Here is a 17837-nt window from a genome sequence, read left to right on the forward strand (position 1 = left end):
ACAAATAATGAAAAATATGTAAGAAAAATATGTTTTTGACATTTTGCCTTTCATCACTTTAAGATGTGTTGTCTTATAGGTACAGTGACATTTTCTTCCATTTGTTCCCCCAGTGTCTTACTTTTTTTAATTTTGTCTTCAAAGAATTTTTAGGTCACAGTAAAGTCATATAAAAAATACAGGGATTTCATTTACCCAACATCCTCCCTGTTTTGCCCCTTCCCATATTTATAACCTTTTTATGTGTGGGATACATTTCTTACAACTGATGAAGATAGCTACTAGCCATGGTCAATAGTTTACATTATGATTTACATTTTTGGCCATACACTTTTATAAATTTTGATGATATTTAACATGGCCTTTATCCATCATTGCACCATCATTTAGAACACTTTCATCACCCTTAAAATACCCCCATTTCATCTATTCCATTCTTCCATCCCCCTCCCCTTGTGGCCCACAGTGACCACCAGGGTTCACCCCTTGAAGGACAAGATTCATAATTGTTTGCAGCAACACTGAGGGCTTGACACACTGGTCTGTCCTCCCCTATTAGGCACCACCCATGCTCTCAAAAGACTCCCATCCCTCTATTTGAGAACATAGTGCAACTCCCTAGGATGGGAGTCCAACTCCTTCCTGCTCTTTATGTGAGTTTCCACCCACTGATACAACACACTATGGCAAAAGGATCTTGCACACTCCCTAGAAGCCTACCCCAGGTGCGCCCTGACCTGAGTGCCTCCCCATCAAAGGCCCTAAACCAGTAACCCTTCCTTGTCTATTGCCAAAAGAGCTTTCCCAACATTGTAGTCTCAACTATGTACCCACAGATCCCCAGTGTTCACCAGCTTCCTCCCCCAACCCTCTCCCCAGTTCCATGGACCATCCAACCCTACCCACCCTACCCCTTGTCAAACCTGCACCACCCAACCCATTAGTATCACTACACCCCTGTCATATCCCTTCACTGCACAAGCACATACTTCTACCTTATTGTAGATTTTATCCTTATGGGCATTGGCTCACAACCTTCTTCTCTCTTTCTATTTCCTATAAACCTATCTACCAGACTCTAATTCTGTGAGACTGCTCAATTTGCTTTGTTCTTATCAGTGAGGTCCTTCAAATATATGGCTTGCTTCAATCAACATAAGGCAGCCTACCCAATGAGAGAAAATATCTAGTAAACATATTTTGTTTACTAAATACTGATAGGAGCCTCATATCCGGCATATATAAAGAAATCCTACAACTTGAAAAGAAAAAGACAACCCATTTTAAAAATGGGCAAGTGATTTGTATAGACACTTCTCCAAAGAAGAAATACAAATGGCTAAAAACAACATAAAAAGATGCTCAACATCGCTAGCTATTAGGGAAATGTAAATCAAAATTGCATTGAGATATCATCTTACACCCATTAGACTGGCAGCTATTAAAAAAACAGTGGACTACAAGTGGTGGAGAAGATGTAGAAGATTGGGAAAACTGGTGCACTGCTGGTGGGAATGTACAATGGTGCAGTGATTGTGGAGGACAGTTTGGCAGTTGCTCACAAAACCTACTATAGATCTGGCATATGATCCAGCAATTCCATTTGAAAGCAAGGACATGAACAGATAAATGCACACCAATATACCTAGCAGCATTATTCACTATTGCCAAAAGTTGGAATCAGCGCAAATGCCCATCAACAGATGAATGGATAAACAAAATGTGGTATATACAAACAATGCAATATCACTCAGCTATAAGAAGGAATACAATACTAAGGAATACAGTACTAATACATGGGATAACATGGATGAATCTCGAGGACCTTATATTTCTTAATAGCACAATGATACACTATTTGTCCTTTTGTGTGGGTCTTGCTTCACTCAAAATAATGTCTTATAGGTTCATCCATGTTGTCATGTGCTTCATGACTTCATTTTTTCTGACTACTGCATAATATTCCATCGTGTATATACACCACAGTTTATCCATTCATCAGTTGATTGACACATAGATTGTTTCCAACTTCTGGCAATAATGAATAAAGCCACTAAGAACATCAGCAGGTAGATGTCTCTTGGTGTCCCAGCTCTCAGTCCTTCTGGGTATGTAGCTAGTAATGGTATTGCCAGGTCCCACCACAAGTCTATGTTCAACTTCCTTAGGAACTGTCAGGCAGTCCTCCTCAGTTGTAGTACCATTCTACGTTCCACCAACAGTGAATAAGGATCCTATCTCTCCACATCCTCTCCAACACTTACAGATTTCTGACTTTTTAATAGAATCCATCGTAATTGGTGTGAAGTGATCCCCCATTGTGGTTTTTTTAAGAAATCATTTTTATTGATATATATTCCTAAAGCATAAATCGATCCAATGTATTCAATAAGTAGTACTTGGTGTAAACACATAGTTTTGCATTCATCACTTCAGTCATTTTTAGAGCAGTTTCATCATTCCAATAATAATAGGAATAATAATAAAAAGAAAACAAAAATCTCAGCACCTCTCTACTCTTTTTGCTTTCCCTGCCATGCATAGCTGCTATTCTTTTTCATTTTTTCTAGGTTATTTTTATTTATATTTTGTAAAAAGTTTTATATATACAATATCACCCGTATTTGTGTTTTACATGAGGTTTTACTGTGTTATACAGTCCCATGTTACAGTTTTTCACTTTCCTTCTAGTAATGTACATGCCCTTGGACTTACCCTTTCAACCACTGTCAAACCCATATAATAGCTCTGCTAGTTACAAACACTGTGATGTGCTCTCACCATTTCTATTCATTTCCTAAGATTTCCAAACAACCTTTTTACCAACTTGCCACAGATTAACCCTCAGCTTTCCATTCTTTCGCTTCATTCTGTTTTCTGGTGACCTGTATTCTCATTATTAACTCCTTGAGTTTACACAATATATTTAGTTCATAATAGTGTAACCATATAGTATTTATCCTATCATGTCTGGCATGCTTTACTCAAAATAATGTCCTCGACATTCATCCATGTTGTCTGTCATATGCTTCACTTCATTTCTTCTTACAGCTGCTTAGCATTCCATCATGTGCACACACTGTGATTGTTTGTCCATTCATCAGGTGATGGGTACATGGGTTGTTTCCAGCTCTGGCAATTGTGCATAGTGCCAGTGTGAACCTTGGTGTGCAGACATCTCTGTCTCTGCTCTCAGTCCTTCTGGGTGTACAGCTAGTAATGATATTGTCAGGTCACTTTGCAAATCTATTTACAACCTCCTTAGGAACTGCCAACAGTCCTCCACAGTAGCTGTAACATTATACATTACCACCAACAATGAATAAGCATCACTGTCTCTCCACATCCTCTCCAACATTTACAGTTTCTGACATTTTATGGCAGCCAATCCAATAGGTGTGAAATTAGATCTCATTGTAGTTTTAATTTGCATTTCCCTAATTGCTAGTGACGTTGAACATGTTTTCATGTGTTTATTTGCCATTTGTATTTCTTCCTCAGACAATTATCATTTCAAGTCATTTGCCCATTTTTTTATTGTTTAGTTTGTCTTTTTATAGCACATATTGAATAACAGTGGTGTCAGGAGGCCTCCTAGTCTTGTTCTAGAACTAAGCAGGAAGGTTTTTCCTTCCATTGAGTTCAATGGTAGCTGTAGGTTTTTCGTATATGCCCTTTACCATATTGAGGAAGTTTCCTTCTAGTCCTATCTTTGGAGTGTTTTTATCAAGAAAGCGTGCTATATTTTGTGAAATACCTTTTCTGCATCAATCAAGAGGATCATGTGATTTTCTTCTTCAACTTATTAATATGGCTTATTACACCAACTGATTTTACTCTGTTGAAGCACCCTTCCATACCTGGGGTAACACTCGCTTGATCATGGTGTATGATTCTTTAATGTGCTTTTGGATTCTTTTTGCAAGTATTTTGTTCAGGATTTTAAAATTTCTATTCATTAGAGATATCCGTCTGGAATTTCTTAACTTTTTTAGCATCTTTCCCTAGTTTTGGTATTAGGGTGATGATGGTTTCATGGAATGAGTCTGGTAGTATTCTTTCCTTCTCAAGTTTTTTTTGAAGAGCTTGAGCAAAATTGGTATTAGATCATCTTTGAATGGTTGGTAGAATTCACCTGCGAAGGCATCTGGTCCTGGGCTTTTCATTCTTTGGAGGTTTTTGATGACTGTTTCTATCTCTTACACTATGTTGTGCTCTTCTACTTCTTCCAGTGTCCATGTAGGTGACTCAAATGTTTCTACAAATTTATCCATCTCGTCAACATTGTCTGTTTTTTTCATATACAGTTGTTCATAATATCCTCTTATGATCTCTCTTATTTCTGCAGGATCAGTAGTAATGTCCCCTCCTTCCATTTCTTGTTTATAGTTATTTGTGTCTTCTCTCTTATTATTTGTCAGTCTAGCTAAGGGTTTGTTGATTTTGTCGACCTCAAAAAAACAACTTTTGGTTTTGTTATCTCCCTATATTGTTTCTTTGTTCTTGATTTCATTTATTTCTGCTCTGATCTTTACTATTTCTTTCCTTTGACTTGGTTTGGCGTTAGTTTGCTGGTTTTTTTTTTTTTTTTTCCTATTTCTTACAGGCATGCAGTTAGATCTTCAATTTAGGTCTGTCTTCTTTTTCAATCTAATACTGTCTTTGCAGTGTCCTATAACCTTTGATATGTTGTGTTCTCATTTCATTCATCTCAAAATATTTGTTGAATTCTCTTGCAATTTCTTTGAAATTGTTGTTTAATCTCCATATATTTATGAATTTTGCTTTTTCCATTCATTACTGATTTCCACTTCATTCTGTTATGATCAGAGAAAGTATTTTGTATAATTTCACTCTTTGTAAATTTATTGAGACTTGTCTTGTGACCCAGCAAATGTTCTCTCTTGGAGAAGGATCAATGAGCACTTGAAAAGTAAAGTATACCCTCCTGTTTGGGGGTGCAGTGCTCCATGGGTGTTTGTTAGGTCTAGTTCATTTATAATATTATTCTCATTCTCTTACTTTATTTACCCTCTGTCCTGATGTTCTATCCAATACTGAGAGGAGTATATTGAAGCCTCCAACTATTATTATAGAGGCATCTATTTCTCCCTTCCGTTTTACCAGTGTGTTCCTCATGTATCTTTGGTCACTCATGTTAGGTGCATAAATATTTAGTATAGCTATTTCTTCTTGGAGAATTACCTTTTTAAAAATATATGTAAAAAAACAAAATAAATAAAATATATAATGACCATCTTCATCCTTAATAGCAGTTTTGCACTTGAAATCTACTTCTCCAATACTAATATGACTACTCCAGTCTCTTTTGGTTACTATTTGCATGAAATATCTTTTTCCAACTTTTTACCTTTAACCTGCTTGTGACCTTATATTTTTTTTAGAAAACATATAGATGGCTCATTTTTAAAAAATTCATTCTATCAGTCTCTGTCTTTTGATTGTGGAGTTTAAGCCATTAACATTTAATGTTCTTACTATAATGGCATTACTTCATCCCTTTTGTCCTTCACTTCTCTCATATCATTCTATTCTCTGTCTTTTTCCCCTTTACTTTACCCTTCTTAATAATCTTCTTTCCTATATACTTCTCCAGTTCTCACCCATGTTTTTTCCTTGCAGGCTTTAGTACTCCCTTTAGTATCTCTTATAATTCTGGTCTTCTGGTAACATACTTCACCAATTTTTATTTGTCTGTGAAGACATTGAACTCACCCTCATTTTTGAAGTACAATTTTGCCAGATATAGAATTCATCTCTCCTCCATGGTTTCTGATGAGCGTTTGGCACTTAAGCTTATTGAGTATCCTTTGTATGTATTGCTTTGCTTTTCTCCTGATACTTTCAGAATCCCCTATCTCTGATATTTGTCATTCTGAGTAGTAGGTATCTCACGGTAGGCCTGTTCAGATTTATTGTGTTTGGGGTGCATTGTCCTTCTTGGATATTGATATTTATGTCTTTCATAAGGGTTGGGTAGTTTTCAATCATTATTTCCTCAAATAGTCTTCCTCTCCCATTCCCAGTCTCTTCTTCTGGAGCACTGACAGTGTACATAAACATTTCCAATTTTTATTTTTATTTATTTTTATTTTTTATTTTATTTATTTCTCTCCCCTTCACCCCTACCCCAGTTGTGTGTTCTCTGTGTCAATTTGCTGTGTGTTCTTGTTTTTGTCTGCTTCTGTTGTTGTCAGTGGCTCAGCAATCTGTGTTTCTTTTTGTTCCGTCATCTTGTTGTGTCAGCAGTATGCGGTGCCATTCTTGGGCAGGCTGAATTTTCTTTCACACTGGGCTGCTCTCCTTATGGGGCACACTCCTTGTGCATGGGGCTCCCCTATGTGGGGGGCACCCCTGCATGGCAGGGCACTCCTTGTGCATATCAGCACTGTGCATGGGGCAGCTCCAAACGGGTCAAGGAGGCCTTGGGTTTGAACCACGGACCTCCCATATGGTAGACAGATGCCCTATCCACTGGGCCAAGTCTGCTTCCCATCCAATTTCTATTCAATTTCCTGAGTCTCAGTTTCATTTTTTCCATTCTCTTCCTCTCTGTTCTCCTGACTTTTCCAGTTCAGATGCTGTGACTTTGAAACCACTAATTCTTAGAGTTATTAAAATCTGCTCATATGTGTCACTAATGTATTTTTAATCTCATCCATCTTGTCTTTCATTTCCATAAGTTCTGTTACTTTTTTTTTGCAGGCTTTCAAATTGTTCTTTATGCTCAGTCTGTATCTTCTTAATATCCTGTATTTCTTTAGTCATATTTTCTTTAAGTTATTTGGATTGATTTGGGAGAGCTGTGTGATTATCACTTATGAATTGTCTTAAATTCTATATCTCTTCAGGTCATTTCATTTATTTCTTTGGCTGAGCCATCTCTTCCTGTGTCCTAGTATGGCTTTTCATTATTTGCTGAGGTCTAGCCATCTGAATAGGTTGGTGAATTTACTCTGATGACCAAATTCTCTTTTGCTTTTTAATTTTTTCCATAACTCTTCTTTGGTATTTGTTTCAACTTATTCTACATTCTTAAAATTTCTCTCTACTTACCCAGCAGGAGAGAAACAAAGATCCTGAAGGTGGTTTTCCCCAGGGTAAGGCCTATCCTTTCCACTCTGGAGGTGCAATTTCTCCAAGCATGGGAAAATCTCCTGCCTAATTTGTGATAGTGGGAGACTACATTTGTGTTCTCCCATTAAAAAAAAACAAAACAAATCACTCATCTTAGGTTATCAAAATAGGACCAGGAATTCACTAATGGGATACAGATTCTCTTCCAGGGGTTAGGATATAGAGGATACAGGGAGAATCAGACACTTCTTTTCCCATGCAATTTTCAGATGTGTCAGCAGATGGCGCTGAACAGCACACATTTCCATGGAGGTTTCGATCTTGGCTTTCCTGTGTCTAGGTCTGTCCAGAGTTTTCTTACTGGGCTCTGCTGGCCAAATTCACTGATGAAAAGCCTCTCCAGCTCCCCCTCCATTTTGCCTTGAAAGAGCTGAAAGGGAGGAAGATGTCTGTTCCCCTTTCAGTCAGCTGCAGTGAGCTAGGGGTTTTACCCCAGCTTAATATCTTTGGGATGGGGGAGGGGACCCAGCCCAGACACTGTAGGCCTTTGGGAACTGACATATGTTGTTTTCAGTTCTTCCTCCTCCTGTACCTTACCCTCCTGGGATTTGTGTATCACTGTACTGGTTTGCTGACCCCCAAAGCAGTTCCCTCAGATAGCTTTTGGCCCTTTCTCCATTGTTTTTGTGAGAGAATTGAGTCTTGCCTGCCTAGTCTAATACCATCTTTCCATAATTCCCTCTCATTTTAGTTGTTTTTTTAATCCCCCCCCTTTGTGGCTTTTTTTTTTTTTTTGCATGCTTTCTGGTCTCTGTGTCCATTCACTGTGTCTTCTTCTGTGTCTGTATTTATTTTTATTTATTACCCCCCCTTGTTGCTTGCTTGCTGTCTACTCTGTGTCCATTAGCTGCATGTTCTTCATGTTTTTGCTTTTCTCCCTTTTTTTTCTTGCATCACCTTACTGAATCAGCTCTCCACAACACTTGCAGGCTGGGCAGCACTCTGTAGCATTTGTGGGCTGGGTGGCACTCAGTGGTGCTTGCAGGCCAGATGGCACTCTGCAGCATGTGGGCCAGCCTTCTTTCACAAGGAGGCCCCAGGATGTGAACCCAGGTCCTCCCATATAGTAGACAGGAGCCCAATTGATTGAGCCACAGGCGCTTCCCTCTCATTTTAGTTTTTTTTTTTAAATTTCCCTAATCTCTAATGATATTGAGCAATATTTCATGCGTTTTTTCTCCATTTGTATTTCCTCTTTGAAAAATTGTCTTTTTCAAGTCTTTTGCCCATTTTTAAAATCCAGTAGTTTGTCTTTTTTTTGTTGAGCTATATAATCTTTATATATCATGGATATTAAATACTTATTTGATATGTGATTGCCAAATATTTTCTCCCATTGACTTGCCTGCCTTTTCACCCTTATGACAAAGTCCTTTGAGGTAGAAAAGTGTTTAATTGTGAGAGTTCCCATTTATCTATATTTTCCTTTGTTGCTTGTGCTTTGCATGTAAGGTTTAAGAAACCACCACCCACGACAATATCTTGAAGATGTTTCTCTAAACATCTTCTAGGATTTTTATGGTTGTTGGTTTTATATTTAGACCTTTGATATGTTTTGAGTTAATTTTTGTGTAAGGTGTGAGATAGGGGTCATCTTTCTTTCTTTTGGATTTGGCTATTGTTTTCCCAGCACCATTTGTTGAATAGAGCCCAGTGTAGGCACCAGTGTTGGATTTGAATATTCAAGAAAATCTTCCAAATTATTAACACCTAAGCAAGGAATTGAATGACATTCATGCTAGATTTCTTTCTTTTTAAAGTTTTATTAACTCTGCTCCACATGCTCAATCCATAACGTACAACTCATGGCTCTCAGCCTAATTACATAGCTTTGCATTCATCAACTCTGGCAAAACTTAAGGGAGAAATAGACACCTCTAGAATAATCATTGGATACTTCAATGCACCACTCACATCATTAGATAGAACAAATAGATAGAAAGTCAACAAGGAAACAGAGAGCCTGAACAATATGATAAATGAGCTAGACCTAACAGACATATACAGAACATTGCACTCAAACTCGTAGATTATACTTTCTTCTCCAGTACCCATGGATCTTTCTCCAGGATAGACCACATGTTAGGGCACAATGCAGTTCTCAATAAATATAAAAAGTTTGAAATTATACAATGCACCTTCTCAGATCATAATGGAATGAAACTGGGAATCAGTAATAGACATGAAAAAAGTAAATTCACAAATGTGTGGAGCCTGAAGAATACACTCCTAAATAATCAGTAGTCAAAGAGGAAATTGCAAGTGAAATCAGTAAATATGTTGAGACAAATTAAATAAGAACACAACTTATTAAAACTTATGGGATACAGTGAAGGCAGTCTTGATAGAGAAATTCATAACCTTATATGCCTATATTAAAAAAGAAGATAGAGGTAAACTCAAAGATTTAACTGAACAACTAGAGAAACAAAAAAAAAAAAAAAAAAGAAAAGCAAACCAATTCTAGAGCAAGCAGAAAGGAAGAAATAATAAAGATTGGAACAGAAATAAATGAAATTGAGAACAAAACCAAAAGATGGTTCTTTGAGAGGACCAATAAAATTGAAAAACCCTTAGCTACACTAACAAAGAAAAAAAGAGAAGAGATGCAAATAAATATAATCAGAAATGAAAAGGGGAAATTTACAACTGACCCCTCCAAAATAAAAAGGACTATAAGAGGATATTATGAGAACCTGTTTGTCAACAAAAGAAACAACCGAAATGAAATGTACACATTCTTAGAAATGCACATACAACCTACACTGACACTACAAGAAATACAATAACTTAACAAACCAATCACATTTAAGATTGAAACTGTCATCAAAAATCTTCCAGCAATGAAAAGTCCAGGACCAGATGGCTTCACAGATGAATTCTACCAAGTACTTCAAATAGAATTAACACCAATCCTATATAAACTCTTCCAAAAAATTGAAGAGGAGGGAAAATTACCTAACACATTTTATGAAGCCAACATCACCCTAATAAGAAAGCCATATAAAGCTACTACAAGGAAAGAAAACTAGAGACCAATCTCTCTAATGAACATAGATGTAAAAATTCTCAGCAAAATACTTGCAAAGAGAATCCAATAGCCTATCAAAAGACATATACATCACAACCAAGTGGGATTTATTCCTGGTATGCAAGGCTGGTTCGACATAAGAAAATCAATCAGCATAATACACCACATTAAGAAATCAAAGGGAAAAATGCATACAATCATGGCAATTGATGCAGAAAAGATATTTGACAAAATTCACCATCCTATTTTGATAAAAACACCTCAAAAGATAGGAGTAAAAGAAAAATTCCTCAATATGTTAAAAAGCATATATGAAAAACCCAGACCCATCATCATACTCAATGGGGAAAAGTTGAAAGCTTCCTCTAAGATTGGGAACAAGACAAGGATGCCCACTGTCACCATTGTTATTTACTATTGTACAGGAAGTTCTAGCTAGGGCAATTAGGAAAGAAAAAAATAATTAAAGACATCCTAATAGGAATGGAGGAAGTTAAACTCTAACTGTTTGCAGATGACATGATCCTGTATTTAGAAAATTCTGAAGTACCGATGACAAAGCTTCTTGAGCTAATAAATGAGTTCAGCAAAGTGACAGGATACATCAATATGAAAAAATCAGTAATGTATTTATACATGAGTACTGAACAGTCTGAGGAGGAATTCAGGTGAAAAATTCCACTTACAGTAGCAACAAAATGACTCAAATACCTATGAATTAATTTAACTGAAGAAGTACAGGACCTATATGCAGAAAAATACAAAACAATGCTAAAAGAAATTTTAAAAGACCTAAACAAATGGAAAGCCTTTCCGAGTTCAAGGATTGGAAGAATATGTATCATGAAGATATCAGTCTTACCTAAATTGATCTACAGTTTCCATGCAATACCTATCAAAATCCCAACAGTGTACTTTACAGAATGAGAAAAGGCAATTAATAAATTCATTTGGAAGGGAAAGTTAACATGAATGACCAAAAGCATTCTAAAACAGAAGAGCAACATGGGAGGAATTACACTGCCTGACCTTGAAATATATTACAAAGCTATAATGGTCAAAACAGAATGGTCTTGGCATAAAGACAGACACACCTATCAGTGGAATAGATTTGAGAACCCAGAAATAAACCATTTTTGACAATTCTACCAAGTTAATGTTAATGGCACAAAAGAGTCTCTTCAACAAATGGTGCTGAGACAACAGGATATCCATAACCAAAAGAATGAAAGAGGACCCCTATCTCACTCCCTGTACAAGAGTCAACTCAAAATGAACCAAAGACCTAAATATAAAACCTAAGACCCTAAAACTCCTAGAAGAAAATGTAGGGAAACATCTTCAAGATCTTGTAGTGTTTGATGGTTTCTTTGCCCTTTCACCCAAAACATATGCAACAAAAGAAAGTAAATAAATGGGACCTCCTCAAAATTAAACACTTTTGCACCTTATCAGACTTTGTCAAAATGATAAAAAGGTAGCCAATTCAATGGGAGAAAATATTTGGAAATCACATGTCCCATAAGATTTTAATATCCAGGATATATAAAGAGATGTTACAACTCAACAATAAAAAGATGAAATGAAAAATGGGCAAAAGTCTTGAATAGACATTTGTTCTAAGAAAAAACACAAATAGCAAAAAAACATAAGGAAAAGCTCATAATCACTATGATTAGGAAATGCCAGTCAAAACTACAATGAGATATCGTTTCACACCTATCAGAATGTCCACTATTAAAAAGACAGAGAAGTACAAGTGTTGGAGAGGATGTGGAGAGATAAGAATACTATTCACTGTTTTAGAGAATATGGAATGGTACAGTCAGTGTGGAGGATTGTTTGGTAGTTCCTAAGGAAGTTGAACATAGACTTGCCACCTGACCCTGCAATACCACTATTGGATATATATCCAGAAGAATTGAGCAGTGATGTGAACAGAAATCTGCACACAGAAGTTCATAGTGCCATTACTGACAATTGCCAAAAGATGGAAATAATTCAGGTGTCCATCATCTGAGGAATGGATAAACAACCTGTGGTGTATTCACATGAAGAAATGTTATGTAGCTGTAAGAAGAAATGAAGTAGTAAAGCATATGCCAACATGGATGAACCTGGAGAACATTATGTTGAGCAAAGGAAGCCATCTGGCTATATTTGCTTTATTATGAACCAAATATATTGTGCAACATATTGTATGATTCAAAAAAGTTTGTATGTATCCTGCACATTTAATTGAGAAATGTATGTTTTAATTCAATTGTGAAAAGAATAGCATGAGAAAAATTAGCCTTTGGTGAATTGAATCAATTGCTTATAATTTTTTAAGACTTGTATTTCCAGTACCAGCAAAACACATGTTTTCTGCTGTCTTCCACTGTCATTTAAACAATTGTAAACAAACAAACTCAAAATTAAAAAAATTTACAGAGGAAATGCTGTAATTAAAATATATGGAAATTTTATATTTGTGACCATCTCCATGTTGTAGAGGTAGATGTTTCCCATGTGGCCTCTCATCTTTGAGTCAGTCGATATCAGTTCTCTCTACAGTTTGAAATACTTTTGGGATTTTAAAATTCTGGTGCCTGTCTCCCATCCCCAGAACTTTACACTCAAATTGCATGCAACAAAAGGAAAAAGGGATGAATGGGACCTCCTCAAGATAAAAAAATGTCTGCCCTTCAAAAGAGTTTGTTGAGAAAGTGGAAAGTCAACCTATGGCATGGGTGAAAATATTTGGGGACAATTTCTCCAATAAGGGCTTAATATCAAGCATAAATAAAAAATCCTACAACTCAAGAATTAAAAGGCAACCTGTTTTTTAAAAATGGGCAAGACATTTGAATAGACACTTTTCCAAAGAGGAGATACATATAAATGGCTAAAAAGCACATGAAAAGATGCTCAACATCATTAGCTAATTAGGGAAATGCTAATCAAAACTACAGTGAGATACCACCTTATACCGATTAGTGTCTTACTATCAAAAAACAGAAAACTAAAACAAAATAGAATGATTTAAAAAACAGAAAAAAAAATCAGAAAAGTAAGAATATTAGAGAGGACGCAGAGGAAAAGTAACCATCATACCTGCTGGTGGGATTGTAGAATGGAGCAGCCTCTGTGGAGGATGGTGTTGCAGTCCCTAAGGAAGATAACTGTACAATTGCCATACGATCAGCATTCTCACTTCTGGCATATGCCCAGAAGAAGAAAAGTAGGGACAGGAACAGATTTATGCACACCAGTGTTCATAGCAGTATTATTCACTATTGCCAAAACTTGGACTCAACCCAAGTGGCCATCAACATGTGAATGGATATGCGAAATGTGGTATTTCCATACAACGGTTTTACTCAACTTTAAGAGGGGATGAAATATTGACATGTGACAACATGGTCGAGTCCTGAAGACCTTATTTTGTTTAAACTTTATTTTGTACATTTAATAATTGAAAATATAAAGAATAATTAAAAATTTAAAAATACACTTGAATAAAAACATAAAAACTTGGTTGCGGTGGCGGACTTGGCCCAGTGGTTAGGGCGTCCATCCACCACATGGGAGGTCCGCTGTTCAAACCCCGGGCCTCCTTGACCCGTGTGGAGCTGGCCCATGCGCAGTGCTGATGCGCGCAAGGAGTGCCCTGCTATGCAGGGGGTCCGCCGCATAGGGGAGCCCCACGCGCAAGGAGTGCGCCCTGTAAGGAGAGCCACCCAGCGTGAAAGAGAGCTGACACAAGATGATGCAATGAAAAGAAACACAGATTCCCGTGCTGCTGACAACAACAGAAGCGGACAAAGAAGATGCAGCAAATAGACACAAAGAACAGACAACCGGGGTGGGGGAGAAGGGGAGAGAAATAAATAAATAAATAAATCTTAAAAAAAAACAAAACTTGGTTGAATCGTGTCACTAACTTCACTGATAGGACCTAAGCATATAGAGTTGAGGTTATCAGGAGACAGAAGGGAGGGTCCTGGGTGAGTGGATGCTCACCCTGGGCAGAGCCTGTGATGAATTAGATGGGTGAAGGTGGAGCCCAGACGGGTGGGTGGACAGTGCTGGAGTGTGAGGCCAATCAGGATGTGGGCCGGGTGGAACTGTCCGTGCAACTGCGGGAGAACTGGAGGAAGAAACAGGTGAACTCTGGGGATGTGTAAGTCTGTGCTTGAAACTAAAGTGGCGGGAATGTTCTTTTGGCAAACATGGCAGGGGAGGGTCATTGGTTCTGGGTGTCAGTGGTGGGCGATACATGGGAAAGGGTGTGCCTGAGTGGGTGAAGATTCACACAGATTCACACAGTAAACAAGAAATAATAAACCCCTATCCCGGGGAGTCCTGCTACGTTCTCAAATAGAGGGGCAATAATCTCTCCATAGGCAGTGCCTAATAAAAGAAAACAGACCAATATATGAGGCCCTCAATATTAATGCACGTAACTCTGAACCTTATTTTACATAATTGAAACTTAGTGGTTACCGTAAGTTCCGAGTGGAGGGGGAAGGAAGAATAGGTGGAACACAGGGCATTTTTAGAGCATTGGAATTGTTCTGCAGGATTTTGCAATGACAGATACAGGCCATTATACACTGTCAAAACCTGTAAAATTGTACAATGCAAAGTGTAAACCATAATGTATACAATGGAAATGCTTAGTAGCAATGCTTCAATATTTGTTCATCAAATGTAACAAATATAGCATACTCATCAAAGATGTTACTAATGGGATAATATATGAAGAGAAGGGGATGGGGTATATGGCATTTCCCTATATGTATGTAACTTTTATGTAATTTAAAACTTCTTTAAAAATAAAGGGAACAATCAGAAAAAGAGTAAATGCTATATTCCACCTATAATTAAAATTTAAAAATACATCACCTATCTACAATGGTAAAAAGAACATGATACTGGCATAAAGATATTCATATAGACCTGAATATCTATATTATATCTATATCTATTATATTATATTCTATCTATATCTATAGATATTATATCTATATCTGAATGGAACTGAATGAACGGCTCAGAAACAGACCCTGGCATCACAGGTCAGGTGATTTTTGACAAGGCAGTCAAGCCCCCCAGCTAGGGCAGAGCAGTTTATTAAAAAATGGTGTTGGGAGAACTTGATAGTCATATCCAAAAGAAAGAAAGTGGATCCCTATCTCAATCCTTATACAAAAACTAACTCAATGGATCAAAGACCTAAATATAAGAGTAGAACCATAAAATTCATCCAAGAAAACACAGGCATGCCTTCAAGACTTGGCGGAGGTGGTGGCTTCCTAAACGTTCCACTGAGAGCAGGAGGGATGAAGGGAAAAGGAGAAATGGGGCTTCCTCAGCCTTCAACACCTTTGCGCTTCAAAGGGCTGAGTCGTGATAGTGAAAGGGCCGTGGCCTCCGCGGGAGAAAACAGACGGAGCCGCGCGTCCTGGAAGGGCTGAGAGCCACGCCACCTCAGAAATATCTATGAGGCTAACGGAAAGCCTCAGAATCCAGAAGAAAAACGGTGGCGAGTTTCCAGGTGATGACTGGAACCCGCATTGGGGGTGCCCGAGTCCCGTGGAGTGTGGGGCGGGGGCCCCCGCCCGGTGCCCGCAGTGCAGCGCCCCGCTGAGCGCCTGCCTCGGCCGCCTCCCCTCGGGCTGGCAGCGGGAGGCTGGCGGGACGCGGGCGCGGGCCCTGCAGGATCCGCGGCGGCCTCGGGGGACCCCTCAGCTGCCGGCTCTGCTCCTGTCGGGGAGCTGAGCTGGTCCGGCCTGGTCAGGGTGGAGGGGGCCGCCTGCGAGGGCGGGTGACACGCCGGCCTGGCGCGCTCGCTCCCTCTCTCTCCCTTCCTCTGTCCCTCTCTCTCCCCTGTCTCCTTCCCTCTCTCCCTCTCTCCTTCCCTCTCTCCCTCTCTCTTTCCCTCTCTTCCTTCTCTCTCTCCCCCTCTCCCTCTCTCTCTCCCCCTCTCCCTCTCTCCCTCTCTCCCCCCCTGCCTCTCTCTCTCCCCCCTCTCTATCCCCCTCTCCCTCTCCCTCCCTCTCCCCCTCTCCCTCTCTCCCCCTTTCCTTCCCTTTATCCTTCCCTCTCTCCTCTCTCCCTCTCCCCCTTTCCCTCTCGTCTCCCCATTGCCCCCTCTCCCCCTACCTGCCCCCCTCTCCCTCTCTCCCCCTCTCCCTCTCGTCCCTATTCCTCTCTCCCCCTCTCCCCCTCTCCCTCCTCCTACTCCCCATCTCTCCCCCTTCCGTCTCTCTCCCCCTCTCTATCTCCCCCCTCTCCCTTTCCTTCCCTCTCTCCCTCTCTTCCCCTTTCCTTCCCTTTCTCTTTCCCTCTCTCCCCCTCTCCCCCTCTCTCCCGCTTTCCCTCTCCCCTTCTCCCTCTTTCTCCCCATCGTCCCCTCTCCCCCTCTCTATCTGCCCCCCTCTCCCTCTCTCCCCCTCTCCCTCTTCCACCTCTCTTCCTCTCTCCCCTTCTCCCTCTTTCCCTCTCCCTCTCTCCCTCTACCACTCTCTCCCCTCTCTCTCCCCCTCCCCCTGTCCCTCTCCCCGCCCTCTTCCCCGTCGCCCTCATCCCTGTCTTCCTCTCTTCCTCTCTCCCCCTCTCCCTTATCTCCTCATTCCTCCCATTCCTTCTCCCTCTCCCCCTCTCCCCCATCCCTGTCTTCCTCTCTTCCTCTCTCCCCCTCTCCCTCTCCCCTCCCTCTTCCCCTGTCACCCTCATCCCTCTCTTCCTCTCTCCCCCTTCCCCCTCTCCCTCCCTCCCTCTCTCCGTGGCCCGCCCTCCGCCCTGCCCCCTGGTGGGCATCTGTCCTGAATGTGGCGCGCGCTGGGCTGTGGGTATAAATTTGGGAATTCCTGGCGCAGAGACGGTTTTAGGTGGAATTTACATTCCTGGGTGTGGGGTTCACAGCTGGAGAAGAGAGGAGGTCTGGAGCCCTTCAGCATAAAGACTTCGGGGAAATAGGAAGACAGCCCAGGAGACGGAGGAGGGCTGGCGGCAGGCCGGGGGACCCCGAGTCCCGGAGCTCCCGCGGGAAAGTGGGTTCAAGACGAGGGAACCGTCAGAGCCCTGAGGGCGCTGGGTTTTCACACCCGTCTCCCTGCACCGACGCTGTTGGTCAACGTCGACTCGTCCTACAATTCCTCCAGAGGGGAGGGTCGAGGGCGGGGAGGGACCCCGCGCTGTGCGCTGGCCCCTTCGGTCGAGGTCGCGCACAGTCCCTGTCACCACTGCCGCTGCACCGAACCAGACAGGCAGGCGCCGCTCCTGAGGACCTGGCCCAGCAGCTCAGGGGGAGCGGAGGCCCCGCCACTGCCCCTGGGAGGGGGCGCGCCGCCTGCCCCCCAGCCCCGGACCTGCCCCGCCCCGCGGCGCTCAGGGCTCTGGGCGCTGCAGCCCGCAGTGCGGGCCGGGCCGGGGAGACGAGGGGGCGGGCCCGGGGCGCGGGGCGGGGAGACGAGGGGGCGGGGAGACGAGGGGCGGGGAGACGAGGGGGCGGGCCCGGGGCGCGGGGCGGGGAGACGAGGGGGCGGGCCCGGGGCGCGGGGCGGGGAGACGAGGGGGCGGGGAGACGAGGGGCGGGCCCGGGGCGCGGGGGCGGGGAGACGAGGGGCGGGCCCGGGGCGCGGGGCGGGGAGACGAGGGG

The sequence above is a fragment of the Dasypus novemcinctus genome, assembly GCF_030445035.2.
Source record: "Dasypus novemcinctus isolate mDasNov1 chromosome 8 unlocalized genomic scaffold, mDasNov1.1.hap2 SUPER_8_unloc_1, whole genome shotgun sequence".
NCBI classification, from domain to species: Eukaryota; Metazoa; Chordata; class Mammalia; order Cingulata; family Dasypodidae; genus Dasypus; species Dasypus novemcinctus.